Source organism: Ranitomeya imitator, chromosome 5 (genome assembly GCF_032444005.1).
Source record: "Ranitomeya imitator isolate aRanImi1 chromosome 5, aRanImi1.pri, whole genome shotgun sequence".
Classification (NCBI taxonomy): Eukaryota; Metazoa; Chordata; class Amphibia; order Anura; family Dendrobatidae; genus Ranitomeya; species Ranitomeya imitator.
In genome coordinates, this window is record NC_091286.1 from 563,864,543 (window position 1) to 563,885,741 (window position 21,199).

At 45.7% G+C, this 21,199-nt stretch overlaps 1 non-coding gene across 1 annotated transcript; it reads left to right on the forward strand.

Annotated features, from left to right (window-relative positions):
- Window positions 1-8,816: 8,816 nt before the first annotated feature.
- TRNAC-GCA (transfer RNA cysteine (anticodon GCA)) lies at window positions 8,817-8,888 on the forward strand. Its single transcript has one exon. It is a non-coding gene; the product is annotated as a tRNA-Cys (tRNA).
- Window positions 8,889-21,199: the final 12,311 nt, after the last annotated feature.

Genomic DNA, 21,199 nt, shown 5'->3' on the forward strand with positions numbered 1-21,199 from the left:
TCTGCCTTCATCAGGGGGGTGGCAGACACCAAAACACACGTCGGGGCAGGGCACATCCTGGTGACTTCTCTCACATTTCATAAGGTAAATACTGGGTGGCTATTTATTTGACCCATGTAAGTCAGCAGCATTTTGACTACAAACATCTTCCTACTATGTACCAAATCTTCTGATTGGTATTTTACCTTTGCATATTGATAATTATGCTGATTGCATTTTTTACCCTTATTTGTGGCACCCACATTTGTTATTTATGATCATTGTGGTTATAACAATATTGACACTTTCTATTGCTGTTGCCACACTTTGCAATCAACGTTGTCCCTTCTGTTGTGCCCCTTTTAGTATTTTGTTCCCCACTCTACCTCACGTTGTTGTACATCCCCTAATAAATATTGTTATAAATTCAATTGTTGGACATGTTTTCATTTTTTTCTCTGTTTATCATTTACTGGATTGCATATAACATTGACCTCGAAACTTGGAGATTGATACCCAGTAACTATTTACATAGCAATAACTAAAATTAACAATTTGCTGGAAAAACCGACGCACCTGTAAATGTGGTTTGGGCACACCCCTCCCCCGTCAATATTCTAGCCATTTGTTAGATAGTGACGGGTGTTGAGTTCCAGAAGTCCCATATTTTATAGAATTTCCCAGGGCACCCTCTATTTTGATAGACCGTGTTTGCACATGGAATCACTGAATTGACAAGTTCTACCCAGGATCTCAGTGTTGGGTGTGGACTACCCATTCGTCTCAGAGCAATTAATTTCCTGGCCAAAAATAGAGTCTTTTGGAGAAATATTTTAATATAATGGTCCCAATTATCTTCTTCCACAACCCCAAACAGGCACACCAAGGGATCTTAGGGAATTGGTATAGCTATTAGGGATGACAAAAAGGTGGTAACCTCCTGCCAGAATCTGCCAGAATGTATGTATTACTTGACACCTCCACATCATGTGTATGACATCAGCCTCCAACTCATGACACCTCGGGCATTCTGAGGTCTGAAAACGACCCATTTATGCTAATTTAGCTGGTGTAAGATATGCTTGATGGATTATATATAATTGGGTCATTTTGTTGTTAGCTGATGGGGAAAACTTGATTGAGGACTCCAGCATCTCCCAGTCCTCTTCCTGAATATTTATCCACATTGCAGAGTTTGCGTAATCTGGAGGGGGTTCTTACAAATACTAAAATACAAATCATTAGTGCATAGTAGTCGGCAAATACGGCAGTCGTTCCCGCAGCTATCATTCAACAAACAAGAGTAATTGCAACAAAACCAAGAAGAAGAAAAGCAGACAGTCGACACAAATAACCATTCTTGGTGTACAGCATTTTGTACTTGGGGGATACCTTCACTGATCACAGTGTCCGGTATAGTTGGTCTCATGTCTTTTGAGTGGAGTTCCTAATGCTCGATTAATAGAAACAGAGTCTTACAGGCTCCAGTAATGACTGCTCTGGATAAGTGACAGAGGATTTAAGGAGTTCATTTGTTATTAGGTCCAGGGTGTTGTTGAAGCCATTCTGACGCTTCTTCAGGAGTTGAAAAGAATGTTGATGATCCCTCATGGACAAAGCACAGGCGGGCAGTGTAAATCATGGAGTAGATGATATTTCTGTCCCGGAGTTTCTGTTTCACATCCAGAAATAGGGCATGTTGTTTTTGTAGGTCTACTGAGAAGTCAGGAAATATTGAGATTGTGGCGTTATCATGCTTGATGGGGCCTTTTTGTCTGGCCAAGCGTAGAGCGGTATCTCTGTCCTTACAATTTAGAATATGTGCAAGGATTGAATGTGGAGGGGCACCCGGTGGGAGAGGTCTGGTCAAGACTCTGCGTGCTCTTTCTACCGCAAATACTGTTGAAAACTCATCCTCGAGTGTGTTCTTGAGCCACTCCTCCAGAAAACGCTCAGGTTGTTGCCCTTCTGCGCACTCTGGTAATCCGATGATACACAAATTATTTTCCAAGTCATCTGCTTTTTGACGCCAGGTATTTATTGATCCTGCCACTTTTGTTAGTTTAGTGGCCATCATTTTCCACCCTGTCCTCCAAGCTTGACACCCTATTTTCGGCCTCTGTTATACAGCCTCTCGGGGTCTGCATATCTTGTTAGAGAAGCCCCACGTCAGAATGTACCTCCTCCTTGATCTTCCCTGATTCTATATTCTATATTCCTTTTTAACAGCCTGGTCCGTTTATATGCAATGCCTGTGTTTTGTTATGCACTGTGGGTCCTGTGACACTCAGCCTGTGTCTATTGTTTGTTAGGGAGTTATATGGCTTGCTATCAGTTAGGCCGGGTTCACATTAGCGTTTCTGTGCACAGCATATGATCCGCATAGATCCACATGCGTCATGCGTACATATCTTTAACATGGTGTATGCAGGGACATGCGTTTGAATGAGTTCGCATGCGAATGCATGCGTCGTTTCGCGGTGTGTGGCGGTTTCCGGCGAATGCAACATGTTGCATTTTTTGAGATGTCACAAATTGCACAATCATGCACATGCGGATGATTGCGGATGAGTGCGTAAGAAAACCGCATTACTGTCTATGGAAACGCATTGGCACACAAGGACATGCGTACGCATGCGTTCAATACACATGCGTACTTCAGACTGAACATGTCCAGGAACTGGTTTCAGCCACTCCTAACACAAAGGGATATAAAAGGAGGTGAGGACACTGCAATTTCATTACTCTCAATACTCTGGATGCAAGACAATGAAAGTATAGAAGCTTTGAAAAGGTCTGTCTGTCTTTGCAGTCTCTACTCTGTACTATTTTTTTTTCTTTTCCTTGTAGACTATTTGCTGCTCCGGTCCTGGTGCTGCCTTCCTGGTGCTGCCTTCCTGTTGCAGCTTTCCTGGTGCTGCCGTCCTGGTGCTGCCATCCTGGTGCTGGCTGTCTGCTGTGCTGTTGGACTACTTCCTGTAATGGAAGTAATGGTGTCCATTGTTCTTTTTTTTTTGGCTACATTGTGTTTGGCTCTCAACAAGTTAAATTTTTCTTATCTGTTCTTTTCTAAAGTGTTTCACTTGACTGCTGCCTGCTATTCCAACATGCCCTCCACCAAAGTTTCTGAAAGTGGACATGACACTGATTATGTAATCACATTTGATTTACTGATTGGTATGTATTGACTGGCAATACTATACATGTGGTAAATCATGTATTTTCTTGACAGGTACCTTCCAGTGCGGAAGAGCAGTCGAGTGGAAATGATTCTTCCCAGGGTCGACAGCCTCAAGTTGCTGAGGAGGTAAGCAGTAAGCAGTCTTTATCAGTGTTGTAATTGAATTTGTTTTCAGTTTTTTCTTACAAATTCTATTTTTGTATTTCATCTATAGGTTCCACAACATGAGGAAGGACAACGTGATATAGATAACGACTAGTGATAAGCGAATATACTCGTTACTCGAGATTTCCAGAGCACGCTCGGGTGTCCTCCGAGTATTTTTTAATGCTCGGAGATTTAGTTTTCATCACCGCAGCTGAATGATTTACATCTGTTAGCCAGCTTGATTACATGTGGGGATTCCCTAACAACCTGGCAACCCCCACATGTACTTATGCTGGCTAAGAGATGTAAATCATTCAGCTGCGGTGATGAAAACGAAATCTCCGAGCACTTACAATTACTCGGAGGACACCCGAGCTCGGGAAATCTCGAGTAACGAGTATATTCGCTCATCACTAATAACGACCTACTTATTCAAGCTATGCAAGAGCGAGCCGCTTTGTGGGACCCCTGTGATCTGAATCATTCCGACTCAGCCTTGATCCGACGACTCTGGGAAGAAGTGGCAACATTGCTGCTGGCTGATTGGGACCGTGCCACACCACAAGTATTGTAATGTTGTCTGATGCGGCAGTGAACCTGTTAATGTAGGTGCATTGTTTTACAATTAATTTTTTCCTTTTTTTCCCCCTTCATAGTGAAGAGAATAAAAGTCCTTTGGTGTTCGATGAAGGATAGCTTCAATAAGGACATGAGAGAGGAGATTGGGGTTTGAAGTGGTGCTGCTCGAAAACTCAGAAAATATGAGTACCATCATTAGCTTTCTTTTCTGAAGCTTGCTGATGCTCAGCGAACGTGAGTATCTTTTGTGTTGTCTTACTATTATTTAAACTTTTTATTTTTTTTTACTAATGTTTTTCATTTATTTTCCACACAGAACCTGGAGCAGCACCACACAACCTGGATCATCCTCTGTTGGAGCGGTCCCTCATCGACCAGCCAATGAATAGGCCCAATCCCATTCATCCACCAGCGATGGAGCAACCAGGCAGGCTTCACAGGCTGGGGGACAGGCAGCCGGTCCATCTGGTTTTCCCCTCTCCCAGTCCTCTGCCACTACTTTACTTGGATCTGCTTGCCAGCGACAGAGGGCCTGGGAGAGGTCAGTCATGCCCGAGTTTATTCACTTAAGCTCGGTCTTCCAGGCTGGGATGAAGGTGGTTGTAGAAAGACTGGATAGTGGGTGCACTCAGGTGAACACACTTTTCCAGGAAGTCCACAGACGCCTTGACCGCCTGGAAGCCGACCTTAATAGACCGACGCGACATTATTTTTCCGCTATGAACGGGGCGTGATGGAAACGCTTAGTCCTGGACTCCAGCTGTATGAGATGAAGGCTGTTTACACTGAGGCCATGAAGCGGTCCCGATATCAGCAGCAGGCACAAACTTCATTCCCTACAGGTCAACAAGCTCCAGCACAGCATCAGTGGCAGAATCCGCCAGCACTTTTCCAAACATTGCAAGGACTTGGATACCAGTCTGCTCAACAAGTGACCTATCCACGACCACCGCTGGACATTAGAACTGTTCCTACAGTACCCAGCTACACCATGCAGCCGAGTTCAGCAACCCAGTCTTCTACTTCCACCATGCAGCCGACTTCATCAGCCCAGCCTTCAACTTACACCACACATCTGAGTGCAGCAGCCCAGCCTTAAACTTCCACCCCGCAGCCAAGTTCATCAACCCAGCCTTCAACTTACTTCACGCATCTGAGTGCAGCAGCCCAGCCTTCAACTTCCACCACGCAGCCGAGTTCATCAGCCCTGCCTTCAACTTACACCACGCATCTGAGTGCAGCAGCCCAGTCTTCAACTTATACCACACAGCCGAGTTCAGCTGCCCAGGAACAGGAAAAAAAATGTTGCGGAACCAGCAAAACGAAGGCCAGGTAAAGAAAAGTAGCAAAGAAACATTACTCACCCCCTCCGCCCTCACCATCTTTGTTTTCAAGTCTGTCCACACCTTCCCGTGGTTCTTTCCCATCCAATGTGACAATCCCTTCCACTCCAAATGTGTTCTCTTCCCCCAGTGTGTCCTCTCCCAATGTTTCTGACCCAATCCTCCAATTGACTGCCACTTCCCCTATAACAACTTCCCTAACACTCCTAGCCTTCCATCATAGCCCGACACCCTCCAGGTCCACAATGTAACTCCCTCCCGCAGACCCCGAAAGTAAATCACATTATTTTCCTTTTTTATTTATTTGTTAAATTTCAAATTGTTTTTATTTTTGTTAGTAAAAATTATTTTGTTTCATACCTGTCTCCCTGTGTTTTCATTATCTCTTTATTTAAATATGTGTTTATTGTTGAGTGAAGTACTAACGGGTGTTACAGGTAAGGTGTTTATTATTAAATTTACAGTCAAGGTGTTAGTATTACAGTCGGAAAACAGTACAGGTACATAACATTACAGGTACATTTGACTTACAGCTTAAACCATTTCATCTTGCCATGCCACACGTCCAATATCAGAAACAAAGTAAGTAGCCAATTTATCCCTCCTTTGGGCAACTTCCACTGTAGTCCTCAGAGGGTGAGCATGGTATTCCTGCAAAGTGGTATTAACAGGTTCCTCAAGTTCGAAGTGGGGTCCCTCTTTTGACAGGATGTAATTATGCAGAACAACACACGCTTTCACAACCTCATCAATTGTCTCAATTTTAAGATTTATAGCTGTATCCAAAACGTGCCATTTAGCTGCCTGCAACCAAAGGCACACTTCACAGTTCTTCGTGCTCTTGTCAGTCGATAGTTGAAAATCCTTTTTGTGTGAATCAAGTTCCGACGCGAGTTTGGTTTTATGAGATTGGCACACATTTGAAATGCCTCATCCCCCAACAACAAATGGCATTGGCAGTCCTTCAGTGTTTGGAAGAGGTTGTGGTGGTGGAAAATTAAAATATTTGTCATAAAAACATTGGCCCATGTCAAAGTTTTTTAAAGTCTGTGAGTCATTTCCTCGTCCAAATGAGCCAACGTCAACTGTGACAAATCGACACTCAGCATCTGCAATCGCCATGAGAACAATGGAAAAGTTTTTGTTTTATAATTGAAGTACTCGGATCCACTTCCAGCAGGTTTCAGAATCTGAATGTGTTTGCCGTCCACAGCCCCCACACAGTTTGGAAAATTACAAATTTCATTGAATTCTTCTGCATTTTTCAGCCAGAGTTCAGTTGGGGAAGGAATTCTGCAAGCAGAACGTCACACAATGCACGGCAGGTGTCTCCAACAATCCCAGAAAGGGTGGACACTCCAATCTGAAATTGAAAAGGTAGAGATCTTAAGGTCTCTCCGGTAGCCAGGAATCTGTGGAAAAGAAAATGGGAAAAAAAAATCATTACATGGCTTTTAGAACAATAATATTAATGACAGGTGTTTCTTTTTCAAAATAGCGTACCTTAGGGTTGCCAAGAGGCGTTCCTCAGCAGGAATTGCTCTACGTAGCTGTGTGCCCTGCCTGGCGATGGATCCTTTGACATGTAGCAGCAATTCTTCGAAGCTCTGTTGCAACATTCTTGTGTACTCGAAAAACTTTTGTTGATTATCATGAAGTTCGGTGTACAATGAGTGGTTGGCTCCACGGCTCTCTCGGACTTCAACAATAAGGTGTTGCCAATAGCGATGACGACGTCTTCTCTGTCTTTGGCTGGTGTCACACTAGCAGTATTTGGTCAGTATTTTACATCAGTATTTGTAAGCCAAAACCAGGAGTGGAACAATTAGAGGAAAAGTATAATAGAAAAATATGCACCACTTCTGCATTTATCACCCACTCCTGGTTTTGGCTTACAAATACTGATGTAAAATACTGACCAAATACTGCTAGTGTGACGGCAGCCTTTCTCTTCTCCTTTCTTCCACACAAGCCACAGCAAAAGCAAAAGCCAATTTCAATGATAAATCCAGATTCAGATTGAAGCTCTCTACGCTAAGATCCATCTTGCAGCAGGATACAGCATCAAAAGACAAGGTTTTCTTCTGTGCAGTGTTTCTATATATAGAAATCCCATGAGACACGCCCATTGTGTGTGTCTTGTGTCAAGGAAATTCTCCTGGAAAAGCATTGTCCTATTGAACGCATGCGCATAAACAACACAAACGCATGCAAAAACGCATACAAAAGCATGCACACGCAGTGTTTTTTTTGCCGTCATGAGTAAGATCATGCAGATAAAAAACGCTGCGTAAACATGCGTTTTGGCATGCATTTATGCATGCAGATGATATGCTGCGCACAGAAACACTAATGTGAACCTAGCCTAAGAAAGGTACATGCTTTGCCTTTAATGAGACCCAGTGCAAAAGACCTAATTCTTGTAAAAAATATAGACATGAGTGCTCCTTTTGTGGAGGGGGCATCCAATGGCACGATGTTTTAAAAATGCCAATATACAAGTGCAGCCCTCCACAAAAGAATCTATATATATAATTGTCTAAGGGTTTTTCCGTCTGTCTGTCTTTCTGTCTGTCTGTCCTGGAAATCCCGTGTCTCTGATTGGTCGAGGCCACCAGGCCTCGACCAATCAGCGACGGGCACAGCGACGATGATGTCATAAAGGACGTAGACATCCCGCGTCTGATTGGTCGAGGCCCCCAGGCCTCGACCAATCAGCAACGGGCACAGTATCGACGTAGATGTCATAATGTTTGCCATGGCGACGATGATGTCATAAAGGTTGCCTCGACCAATCAGCGACGGGCACAGTCTTCCGCGAATTCTGGAATCATCATTGTCCATATACTACGGGGACATGCATATTCTAGAATACCCGATGCGGGCCACCATCTAGTCTACTATATAATTATCTAAGGGTCACTTCCGTCTTTCTGTCTGTCCCGGATATTCATTGGTCACGGCCTATGTCTGTCATGGAATCCAAGTCGCTGATTGGTTGTGGCAAACCGCCCACGACCATTGCCACGACCAATCAGCGACGGCCACAGTCCGGCGGCAATATGGCCGCTCTTTCCTCCCCGCAGTCAGTGCCCGCTCCATACTCCCCTCCAGTCATCCAGTCAGCCCTCACACAGGGTTAATGCCAGCGTTACCGAAGCACGGTGTAACGCACTCCGGTTACGCAGCTATTAACCCTGTGTGACCAATTTTTTAATATTGATGCTGCGTATGCAGCATCAATAGTAAAAAGATCTAATGTTACAAATAATAATAATTAAAAAAAAACGTTATTCTCACCCTCCGACATGTCACCCTGTCCTCGGCAGTGCAAGTGGCAGGTTCCGGTGCTAAGGATGGTATGTGAGAAGGACCTGCCATGACATCACGGTCATCACAGGTCCTGCGCTCATACCAACCCTGGGACCGGAAGCTGCCGCGTGCACCGCACACAGGCGAGAGGACTACAAAGCGCCCTCGGAAGGTGAGTATATGTTTCTTTTTTATTTTTTAACCTGTTACATACCTGGCTGGGCAATATACTACGTAGCTGGGCAGTATACTATGTGGCTCTGTGCTATATGAGAGGGGGTATAGCTCAGTGGTAGAGCATTCGACTGCAGATCGAGAGGTCCCTGGTTCAAATCCGGGTGCCCCCTTGAAGTATCTGTTTTTCCTCAATAATATCTTTATAGAAGGAAAAAAGAGATCTGTTACTAAAGTAGTAGGAGATCTGTTACTAAAGTAGTAGTAGGAGATCTGTTACTAAAGTCGCAATGATACCACAATGTGTACACTCCCACAGCATGTGCGCATACCAAGGACTCCTTCACACCTTGGTATTTTTTCAAATGTCTTTTTTCGGCCTTACTAACTATGTTACTATATACAATTATTAGGTTCTGTAGAAGGACGTAGATCTGGATATTTATTATGATGGAATATAGGCTGAACTGGATGGACAAATGTCTTTTTTCGGCCTTACTAACTATGTTACTATGTTACTATGTATGCTATGTCGCTGTGCAATATACTACATGGCTGGGTAATATACTACGTGGCTGGGCAATATACTACGTGACTGGGCAATATACTACGTGGCTGGGCAATATACTACGTCGCTGGGCAATATACTAGGTGGCTGGGCAATATACTACGTGACTGGGCAATATACTACGTGGCTGGGCAATATACTACGTGGGCTGTGCATTATACTACGAGGACATGCATATTCTAGAATACCCGATGCGTTAGAATCGGGCCACCATCTAGTACCTTAATAAAAGCGGAGATGGCAGTAAAACTGGAGAATATGTTAGCTTGGTTAGAGCGGTATCCAAACCGCGAGAGAGCCAAGCTATTCTTTGATGGTTTTTCAGTGGATTTTGTGGTTCCACCCTTTACTGGTTATGGATGTACTTGGGTGAATAATTTAAGATCTGTGGAATTACATCCGGGGGTGGTGACAGCAAAGCTGGGGAAAGAAATTAAGGCCAGTAGAATTGCTGGGCCATTTGAGAGAATACCATTTGTCAGTTTTCGTTTATCACCCTTTGGTGTAGTTCCTAAAAAAGAACCAAACTCATTTAGATTAATTCATCATTTGTCATTTCCGTATGGCTCATCATTGTATGATAGTATACATGAAAGTTTAAAATCAGTCTGTTATACCTCTTTTGACCAGGCAGCAGAAATACCGTATTTTTCAGATTATACGATGTACTTTTTTCCCCCAAATTTTGGGGGAAAATGGAGGTGCGTGTTATAATGTGAATGTACCTTACCGGTACCGTTGCTGCAGGCCGCAGGCTGGGATGAAGGGGTGCCTGGCGCTGCTACTCAGTGCTCTGCGGGTGTCTCCGGTGCCTGGTGGCGCTGCGGGGGTGTCCGGCGGTGCTCTGCTGATGCCGTCGGTGCACGTCCGGCACTGCCCGATGCTGTTGTGGTGGTCTCCGGTGCTGCCGGGACCCACCCCGGCAGTCCCATGGTTTCCTGTGCGGTGGACTCCTGGAAAATGGCCACCGGGCGGGGTGGCGCATGAGCAGATGGCGATCTCGGTGCCGAGATCTCCAATCTCCACATGCGCAGCTTCCCTGGCGGCCATTTTGCCGGAGTCCACTGCACAGGAAAACATGGGACTGCCGGGTCTCTGGCCTTTCACAAAATGTCGGCAGAGCCCCGACAGAACCGGAGACTGCCACCGCAGAGCATCGGGCTGCGCCGTCCAGGCACCCGCAGCACTGGAGACACCAGCAGAGCACTAGGCAGCAGCGCCAGACACCCGCAGCAGGACCTCCAGACACTCCCACTGCGCCACCGGGCACCGGAGACACACGCAGAGCAATAAGACGCATGGATTATAAGAAGCACCATAATTTTATTAAAAAACATTTTTTCCTATTTTTCTCCTCAAAATTTGGGGTGCTTTTTATAATCCGGAGCGTCTTATAAAGCAGAAAATACGGTAGTTAGAAGTTTTGGCCCTGGTTCGTAGATGGAAAAGGCAGACATAGAGGCAGCATTCAGATTGCTCCCAATACATCCAGATTGTTTTAATTCTTTGCGTTTCCAGTTTAATGGCTTGTTTTATGTAGACAAATATTTTCTCATGGGGCGCTCATTATGTTATTTTGAGGCGTTTTAATCTTTTTTTTAAATGGATGGTAGCAGTGCAATGTATGAATGGTGGTATTGTGCATTATTTGTACAATTTTTTGTTTGTTGTTCCAATGGGTAGTGGGATTTTTAGTGATTTGTTGCATTCATTTATTGGAGTTTTTAGGGATTTTGGAAATCTGCTCGCAAGTGATAAAACAGTTTTCCCTTCCCGTTGCATAGACTATCTAGGCACATTAATTGATACGGTCAGGGGTGAGTTTAGACTTCCTGTAGATAAAGTTGAGAAGTGTGTGCATGGGTTAATGTTGGTTTATAAAAGCAGGAAGGCTACTGTTAAAGAATTTTAATCTTTAGGCTAGGTTCACACTGCGTTGTGTGGACCCGTTTAACGGACTACATTACACCACGGCATAACGCAGTGTAACGTAGTCTGTTAACGCCGCCATGGCTTGTAATGGCGAACGCATTGCTAGCGCATGCGCTGTCATTTGAGTGACGGACCTCGAACGCTGCTTGCAGCGTTCGCGGTCCAGTCCTCGCTAGCGCAGGTTGTGCATCTGCGCTAGCGAGATCGGCAAACACGATCGCTTTTGGGACATTGCGTTAGCGCAGTCCGTTAGCGCTATGTGCTAAACGGACTGCCCTAATGCAATGTGAACCTAGCCTTACTTTGGTTGCTTGCTTTTGCTTCCAGAGTTATTTCGATGGGCAGGGTTTTTTTTGCAGGAGATTAGAAATGCATATCGCAGGTATAAGGAATCCTTTCTTTCATCTATGGATTACTAGGGAAATTAAGAAAGATTTAGAAGTTTCAATGGTATTACGGTATGGAGAGATCCTTTTGTGGCAGCGGAAGACATGAAGTTGTTCATGGATGCTTCGTGTTTGGTTAGTTTTGGAGCATATTGGGATGGTAAGTGGAGTTGTGCTACATGGCATCAGTCTTGGGTGGTTAATGGAGTACTTAAAAATCAGTGACAAAGTTGAAGTTACGCAGGGGATGGATCTTTCAGCAAGACAATGATCCAAAACACCGCTCCAAATCTACTCAGGCATTCATGCAGAGGAACAATTACACTGTTCTGGAATGGCCATCCCAGTCCCCAGACCTGAATATCATTGAACATCTGTGGGATCATTTGAAGAGGGCTGTCCATGCTAAGCGACCATCAAACTTAACTGAACTGGAATTGTTTTGAAAAGAGGAATGGTCAAAAATACCTTCATCCAGGATCCAGGAACTCATTAAAAGCTCCAGGAAGAGACTAGAGGCTGTTATTTTTGCAAAAGGAGGATCTACTAAATATTAATGTCACTTTTCTGGTGGGGTGCCCATACTTGTGCACCTGTCAAATTTTGTTTGAATGCAGATTGCACATTTTCTGTTAGTACAATAAACCTCATTTCAAAGCAGAAACATTACTGTGTCCAACTGTTATTAGATATATGAAACTGAAATAGCTGTTGCAAAAAAAACAATTTTTATAAAACATTAAGCTTAAGATTAATAGGGGTGCCCAAACTTTTTCATATAACTGTATATTAAGGTCAAAAACAGATGAGCAAGGGAGAGGTGTTAGTCTAAGGCCGGGGTCACACTAGACCGTAATACGGACGAGTGCAATGCGATAAAAAATCGCATAGCACTCGTCCCAATGTTAATCAATGGGGCAGCTCCCATCATCCGATATTTTCTCGGCCGTACTCAGGATCCGAGTGAAATCGCAGCATGCTGCGATTGTCAGCGTTTCTCGGCCGAGAATCGCCAATGAAAGTCTATGGAAGCCCCAAAAATACGGATTACACACGGACCAGCAGTGTGACTTGCGAGAAATACGCAGCGCTGTTACAGAGAAAAGCCGGCAATTCAGTGCGGTGTACAGTAAAATCACACTGACAGCTTCCAGTAGAATAGGTAGAATAAATATGTACACAAAGAATAAGTATATATATATATATATATGTCAGTAGACACATATATGTATATATATTATTCCTTCATACAGCCGCGATATAGCAAAAAGCCGGTAATTCAATTACCGGCTTTTGCTTTCTCCTTCCTAAAACCCGACATGATATAAGACATGGTTTACATACAGTAAACCATCTCATATCACCATTTTTTTTGCATAATCCACACTATTAATGTTAGTAGTGTGTATCTGCAAAATTTGGCCGTTCTAGCTCTTAAAATAAAGGGTTAAATGGCGGAAAAAATTGGCGTGGGCTCCCGCGCAATTTTCTCCGCCAGAGTAGTAAAGCCAGTGACTGAGGGCAGATATTAATAGCCTGGAGAGGGTCCATGGTTATTGGCCCCCCCTGGCTAAAAACATCTGCCCCCAGCCACCCCAGAAAAGGCACATCTGGAAGATGCGCCTATTCTGGCACTTGGCCACTCTCTTCCCATTCCCGTGTAGCGGTGGGATATGGGGTAATGAAGGGTTAATGCCACCTTGCTATTGTAAGGTGACATTAAGCCTAATTAATAATGGAGAGGCGTCAATTATGACACCTATCCATTATTAATCCAATTGAATGAAAGGGTTAAATAAAAGACAAACACATTATTTAAAATTATTTTAATGAAATAAAAACAATGGTTGTTGGAGTATTTTATTCTACGCCCAATCCAGTCACTGAAGACCCTCGTTCTGAAAGTAAAAAACATAATAAACCAACAATATCCTTACCCTCCGCAGATCTGTAACGTCCAACGATGTAAATCCTTCTGAAGGGGTTAAAACATTTTGCAGCAAGGAGTTCCGCTAATGCAGGCTGCTCCTTGCTGCAAAACCCCGGGGAATGAGGCTAAAAATAGGTCACTGATCTATATTTAGCTTCATTTGCGGTGAGGCGCCCTCTGCTGGATGTTCATAGATCGTGGGAACTTTCCTTGAAAGCCTGGGAGCTTTCTAGGTAAGTTCCCACGATCTATGCAAAAAAAATGGGGAGAAGACATGGTTTACTGTATATAAACCAGGTCTCAAATCATGTCAGGTTTTAGGAAGGAGAAAGCAGAAGCCGGCAATTGAATTACCGGCTTTCTGCTATATCGCGCTGGATGAAATAATAATATATATACATATATGTGTCTACTGACATATATATATATATATATATAGACAGTATATATGTTTTTTTTTTTTTGACACATGGATCCCTTGTATTGGCGTATGTTGGTTTTGCAAGCCTGCGATAAAAACACGCAGTACGGATGCCATACGGATGTCACACGGATCATTTGATGCGAGAAAATCGCATCCTCGCACTGCACTCGGATCACTGTTTTGTAAAAATTTGTGCGATTCTCGTCCGACAAAAACGGACCGATTTTTTATACGTTGTGTGTGTCCCCGGCCTAAAAGTAATGTTTCCCGCATGCTCAAATATGTCCGGTTGGTCTAATTAAACTGGGTGGGGTGAGCATTAGTGATGAGCAAGTGTGCTCGTTACTCGAGATTTCTGAGCATGCTCATTACTCCGAGTATCTTGGGCGTGCTCGTAATTAGGTTTGAGTCCCTGCAGCTGCATGATTTGTGGCTGCTAGAAAGTCTGCATACATGTGGGGATTCCCTAACAAATCATGCAGCTGCGGAGACAAAAATATAATCTACGAGCAAATCCAAGATACTTGGAGAACACCCGAGCGTACACGGAAAAGTCGAGTAACGAGCACATTCGCTCTTCACTAGTGACCATCTGTTGTTACATCAGTCTGGTATGTCTCTGTTTAATGATTCTTTCATTTGGGTTTGGGTGATAAATACTTTTCTACACATTCGTCTCGAATTGGTGGCAAGATTGGTTTTGCATGAATCTATTATAAAGTGGCTGGGTAGGTGGATTTCAAACTGCTATCAGCTGTACTTTAGAAAGTGATAATCTCTAATGCTGTTATTATATGGTTTTTAGAGGTTTCACGGTTTGGATTCTCGGTCATTCCTTCATACACTGGACGGAGCAAAGAGCAGAAAAACGGTGCTATGGACCGAACCTGTCATTACCACCTGATCGTGTAAGAGTATGCTGGATGGAAATCAGAGTAAATACATGGGACGGTTTGATTGATCAAGTGCCAACGAGGAGTGACAAATTTCCTTCACCAGACATTATTATTATTCATTTAGGAGGTAATGACATTGGGAAGATGGGTAAAGTTGATCTTTTTATTATGAAGAAGAATTTGCAAAAGATTGGCGTGTTATTCCCTGGAGTACGAATAGTTTTTTCAGAAATTATACCTATAATTTTGTGGGTCAGGTCTGCAGAGCTGAAGTTCTGTGAGAAGATAAGGAAGCGTCTGAACCATTCGCTTTGTAAGTTTTTGACGTTTCTACACAATGATTTAGAAGGTTGAGTTCCCAGCCTGTTTAGAAACAATTTAATTTATTTATTTATTTATTTTACTCACTTATATAGCGCCATTAATTCCACAGCGTTTTACAATCATTAGTGGCACTGTCCCCATTGGGACTCACAATCTAGAATCCCTATCAGTAGGTGTTTGGAATGTGGGAGGAAACCGGAGAACCTGGAGGAAACCCACACAAAAACGGGGAGAACATACAAACTCCTTGCAGATGTTGTCCTTGGTGGGATGTGAACCCAGGACTCCAGCGCTGCAAGGTTACAGTGGTAATGACTGTACATTTATCTGCAATTGGCAATGATAAATTTACTCAATGTTATTGGTACTCTAGATTAGATCTGCCATTGTAATCCATAGTTGGATCCAGGGCTAAAGCACTACTTAAGCATGTTTATTTTAGCACTGGAGAGGTGCCATTATTGTAAGTTCCCTGCTCCTAATAGCTGTTTTAGGCGCCGCTCCAGTCCCGCTCCATCATCTTTTGACCTCAACTTCTGACTGTCTGGAAGTCAGAGTTAACGGTCACTAGATCTCAGTGTAGGTTTGGGAGACCGTGTTCTGGCCCGCTTAGACTTACATTGTGTTGTGACTTCCTTGATCGCATAGCAAATGGATCGCCCCCAGACACAGGGCCACGCGTTTCGGTACCGGGCCTCTCTGGTTCGGTTCTGAGGCTGTCACGGTGGCTAGACCCGGTCCGCGACCCTGCTAAAGGGCGTCCAATAAAGGTGGTATAGTCTGTCAGGGCTTCGTGACACCACCTGTGGTGTTCGGTCAGGGTGACCGACGCTGCTGCGGGGTCCGCTGGGGTGATGGAATTGCAGCTGGATGGTATACCTTCCCACAGGTGAAGTATATCCCCAGGGCTTCCCAGTAAGGTGGATAGTGATGGTGTGAGGTGCAGGCAATAATGAGGACACAAGGTTGCAGTCTCTTTACCTCTTTACTGAAGACTTCAAGATCCTCAATCCAGAGCACGTTTAACAGGGCTATCAGAGACAGGCCAGTCTGATGGGCACTTCCAGAGTTTCCCTCGCAGATGGAAATCGTTGCCCACCACTAGCGCCTGTGTGTTGTAGTTCTACCCTGCTGAGCATTCGGAATAGTCCTCACAACTGCTGTTCTCGTTTCGTTCGTTCTGTACAGCTCTCTATCGTTAGTTCCAGATGTTGCTAGTTTCTCGTCCCCCAGTATGTTTTGGCTAGGACGCATCCGTATGACGGGAAGGCTTGGAGGTCTTCCGGGACCCTAGAGACGCCCCTCTCCCAATGCTGCCCCCTATGTCTTCTTAGGAAATTTAAGGTAGACAGCCAACCTATAATTAACTGTCCTGTGGAGTTTGAAGTAAGGCCTGAAGTCAGTTACTCCCGCGGTGTTCTGGCCACCGGCTACACGCCTCAGTAGGATGTTGCCTCGGTCTCACGGCACGACTCCTACTGGTACTCCTTTTTGCTAGATCTCATTCACACTGTTCCACAATATCCTTCCTTTCTTGTCTCTTTCTTAGGATACCGCCGCAAGGAGGTGCAGGCGCGGTTCCGTAACGTTCTGTTCTGTTCGCTAGGCACCTGCCAGGTTCCCACGCCTGACAGGGACCCCCCTGTGTCTTCTCCCTGCAACACCCCCTGCCACGGGATGTTGCCTGAATCCAACCCAGTCAGCTTCTGACTAACTTTCTATCCAACCCCTAGTCTTACCAGTGCGAGGAGGGGTCCAATAAATAAAGCCTTTTGCTCCCCCTAGTGGCCGGAGTGTGAAGTGTAATGTGTGCTGGTGATACCTGGTCAGGAGAATTCCTTCAGTGCCATCAGACGTACCATTACTCCCCTTGGTGGCAGAGTGTCATACTGCATCGACCAGATCTCTGGGGCGCTGCACTCCCCCCGGTTAAATCCAGTACTCCTGGACTGGGAAGAAGAACAACAATACATAGCAGCAAAAGACATACAAAATTTTGAAATGCTAAAACAAGTAAATAGAACAATGCTTCCCTTTATGGGAGGTGAGGACACTTGAACGTTACAAACAAAATTAAATATTTTTAAACATGTTGACTATAAATAACTCTCAGTACCCAGCCGGGTATTCTACGAAGTGCAAACTCTGAACAATAAGTTAACTTTTCCTTTAAGGGCGTATACGCTGAACCCACTAAAGGCCTACTATAAAATGCTATATAAATAACTCAACTTTTCTTTCCGTTCTAACTTCCCCAATGCAGGACCGCCTAGCTCCTTGGCTACTGTCATTGTGCCGACCATCTTTCTACAGTTCTCAGGAGGACTCTCTCTCTAACCTCACTTTCAAGCTTTCCTGTCCTCAGTTTCTATCAACATTATTAACGTTTCAACTTTTATTAAGGCAACCATGTAAACATTCCCTTTAAGAGGGACCTAAGTCTCTAGAAAGTAGTGCAGATTCTCTCTGTCTGCAAGTCCACTGAAAGCAAGACCTTCTGCGTCATGTCCAGAAGCATTATCTTCGCAAAGTCTTCTTTCACTTGTAAAACCAGTAGGGAGCACCTTTAAGAAGGTGCAAACTATATACAAAAACAGTTTTGGATTCATTCACTGTTCATGATCCGGCAGTCTTTGGAAACAATGATGAACAAACAAAAAGAAGAGGGATCCCGGGTAAACAAAGGGATCCCTAGGAGTTAACCCTGGACGGGTTTAAGGTAGCAGTTTGAAGATAAAGAGTTAACTATGTACATATTCGGTTCTTCGAGGTTTGGTTCTATAATAGGTTGCAAGGCATCCATTGGTAACGAACACTCCCCGGCCGTGGAAGCCCTGGTTCCGTGTTCTCGCCTGATGCGGTGTCGGTGTCGTGGGTTCGTCTCTCAGGTGCGGCCAGGTCACCCGGTGTCTGGATCCGAATGTCAGCTTTGGTGGCAAGTTCAGTAGCGGCGATAATGCACACTGTAGTGATAGGGGTGGAGTTCGTCAAATCAGGGTTAGTCGTAGTCAGGACAGCAGGTGCCGCCATTACCGGCTCGCATCGGTAGACGTTTCGAGCGCACCACCCTTGCGCACTCCGATGGCGGGTGTACGTCACCTGGTCCCCTCTGTGTAGCAGCTGTCCATCACCTCTATCGCGGCACGGAGCCTTCACATTGTAGCTAGCAAAGAAGATTTCCGTCGGTAGCCCCGGTTCCTGTATATAGCCCCAACCCCGCTTCGGGTGAAAGGCTAGCACAGTTCCCCGCTTTACCCGACTCCCTTTACTGCGTTCTGTCTTTGGTTCTTGTACTTTCGGTGGGTCTCTTTGTTCTGTCTCTTTTTGGTCTTTCCAGTGTAAAATTACACATTGTTTATACTGTTCCCAAGTGAGCGCAGCGATGCTGAGGCCCTCCTGTCTAGTCCCATCTGGCCCCACCCTTGGGGTGTCCCATTGAAAGATCACCCCCTCTGAGCTGACATCCAGCGGTATCCCCATAGTCGTCGGTAGCGGAGGCACCAGCTTCTCCATGGTGCCGGGGGCTACAACCACCAGCTCAGGAGCAGGGAGTCGGTCGCCGTCAGGACGGTGAGCGGTCACGGAGCTGGATCGATCAGGAAGGCAGGGGCGTTTTCCATACCTCCATCTGATGTGGTTCCACCGATGCCGATCGGTTCCATTGATGAGGAAGCTGGAGTCGGCTGCAGCTCGGACCGCGGTTCTCCCGCTGCGACCCTCAGTGACGGCTCCGATCTCCATTGCTTCACATCGGCTAGCTCCACGCCCGCGGTTCCAAGAAGGCCGAGTCCTCCAGCCTCGGCAGACTCGAGTCCGGATCCTCCTCCGGCTGACGGAGACAGGCCAGGATCACTCCTTCGTCGTTCGGGCACCCGCTGGTCGTCATCCCCACTCCGGGATCTGTGATGGCACTCACACACTGCTCCTGCATTTTCTGGGGGTGGAGCTCCTTCTTGTCTTTGTTCCCGCCGTTGCAAATCAGGGGGCGGTTCTCCTCTGCTTTGGGGTAGATCGTCCTCCCGCAACAGTAATCGGAGGGGGCTGTCAGCACTTCTGGCGCCACTTTGGTAGTCTCCTCCCATGGCACGCCATCCTTCTTCCCCTGCGCTCCTTGTGGCGCGGCAATGGCGGCAGTTTTGGCGGGAATCTTGCGTCAGATAGCAATACACAGTCTTTGCAATAAATCACAGTCCAACACGTTTCAATCACAGTTCCAAGGCACACATGACCCAATTCTTCAGGCTTAAGTAGGATCCTGTTCGTGACGCCAAGTTGGATCGCCCCCAGACACAGGGCCACGCGTTTCGGTACCGGGCCTTTCTGGTTCGGTTCTGAGGCTGTCACGGTGGCTAGACCCGGTCCGCGACCCTGCTAAGGGGCGTCCAATAAAGGTGGTATAGTCTGTCAGGGGTTCGTGACACCACCTGTGGTGTTCGGTCAGGGTGACCGACGCTGCTGCGGGGTCCGCTGGGGTGATGGAATTGCAGCTGGATGGTATACCTTCCCACAGGTGAAGTATGTCCCCAGGGCTTCCCAGTAAGGTGGATAGTGATGGTGTGAGGTGCAGGCAATAACGAGGACACAAGGTTGCAGTCTCTTTACCTCTTTACTGAAGACTTCAAGATCCTCAATCCAGAGCACGTTTAACAGGGCTATCAGAGACAGGCCGGTCTGATGGGCAATTCCAGAGTTTCCCTCGCAGATGGAAATCGTTGCCCACCACTAGCGCCTGTGTGTTGTAGTTCTACCCTGCTGAGCATTCGGAATAGTCCTCACAACTGCTGTTCTCGTTTCGTTCGTTCTGTACAGCTCTCTCTCTCTTGTTAGTTCCAGATGTTGCTAGTTTCTCGTCCCCCAGTATGTTTTGGCTAGGACGCACCCGTATGACGGGAAGGCTTGGAGGTCTTCCGGGACCCTAGAGACGCCCCTCTCCCAATGTTGCCCCCTATGTCTTCTTAGGAAATTTAAGGTAGACAGCCAACCTATAATTAACTGTCCTGCGGAGTTTGAAGTAAGGCCTGAAGTCAGTTACTCCCGCGGTGTTCCGGCTACGTGCCACAGTAGGATGTTGCCTCGGTCTCACGGCACGACTCCTACTGGTACTCCTTTTTGCTAGATCTCGTTTACACTGTTCCACAATATCCTTCCTTTCTTGTCTCTTTCTTAGGATACCGCCACAAGGAGGTGCAGGCGCGGTTCCGTAACGTTCTGTTCTGTTCGCTAGGCACCTGCCAGGTTCCCACGCCTGACAGGGACCCCCCTGTGTCTTCTCCCTGTAACACCCCCTGCCACGGGATGCTGCCTGAATCCAACCCAGTCAGCTTCTGACTAACTTTCTATCCAACCCCTAGTTTTACCAGTGTGAGGAGGGGCCCAATAAATAAAGCCTTTTGCTCCCTCTAGTGGCCGGAGTGTGAAGTGTAATGTGTGCTGGTGATACCTGGTCAGGAGAATTCCTTCAGTGCCATCAGAAGTACCATCACTCCCCTTAGTGGCAGAGTGTCATACTGCATCGACCAGATCTCTGGGGCGCTGCACAAACACTGAAGCGATCAGGCAGGTTACTGTCTGCAGGAGACCAATCGGTCGATGATAACAGATAAAGACGGAGGCTGGTAAGTATAATGCTAGGGACAGGGAACTTACATTACTGGCATCCCTCCAGCAGTAAAGTAAAAAACCTGCTGGAGTGGTGCTTTAAGTTAATGTCCTCTGCTTCAGGTTAAGAACAGCATCAAATAGGATTAAAGTTGTCAGATCTAAATTGATAAGGGTAACACAGCCGCATCACTCGACGGGGCGCGTCCTCGCTCAATACAAGTGTATGGATCGAGGCTGTACCTATTAGATGGGTTCTGCTCAGGAGTATGCATAAAGTATACATTACCGCTGTTCCTGGCTAAGAAACCGGTGAATCCTTATGCGTATGCTGGGGGATTCAAAAGCCTACAATCACACAGAGTGACTGCAGACCTATCAATTTAGACCGGAGAACCTTTTTACGAAAACACCTGGCTTTGGTTT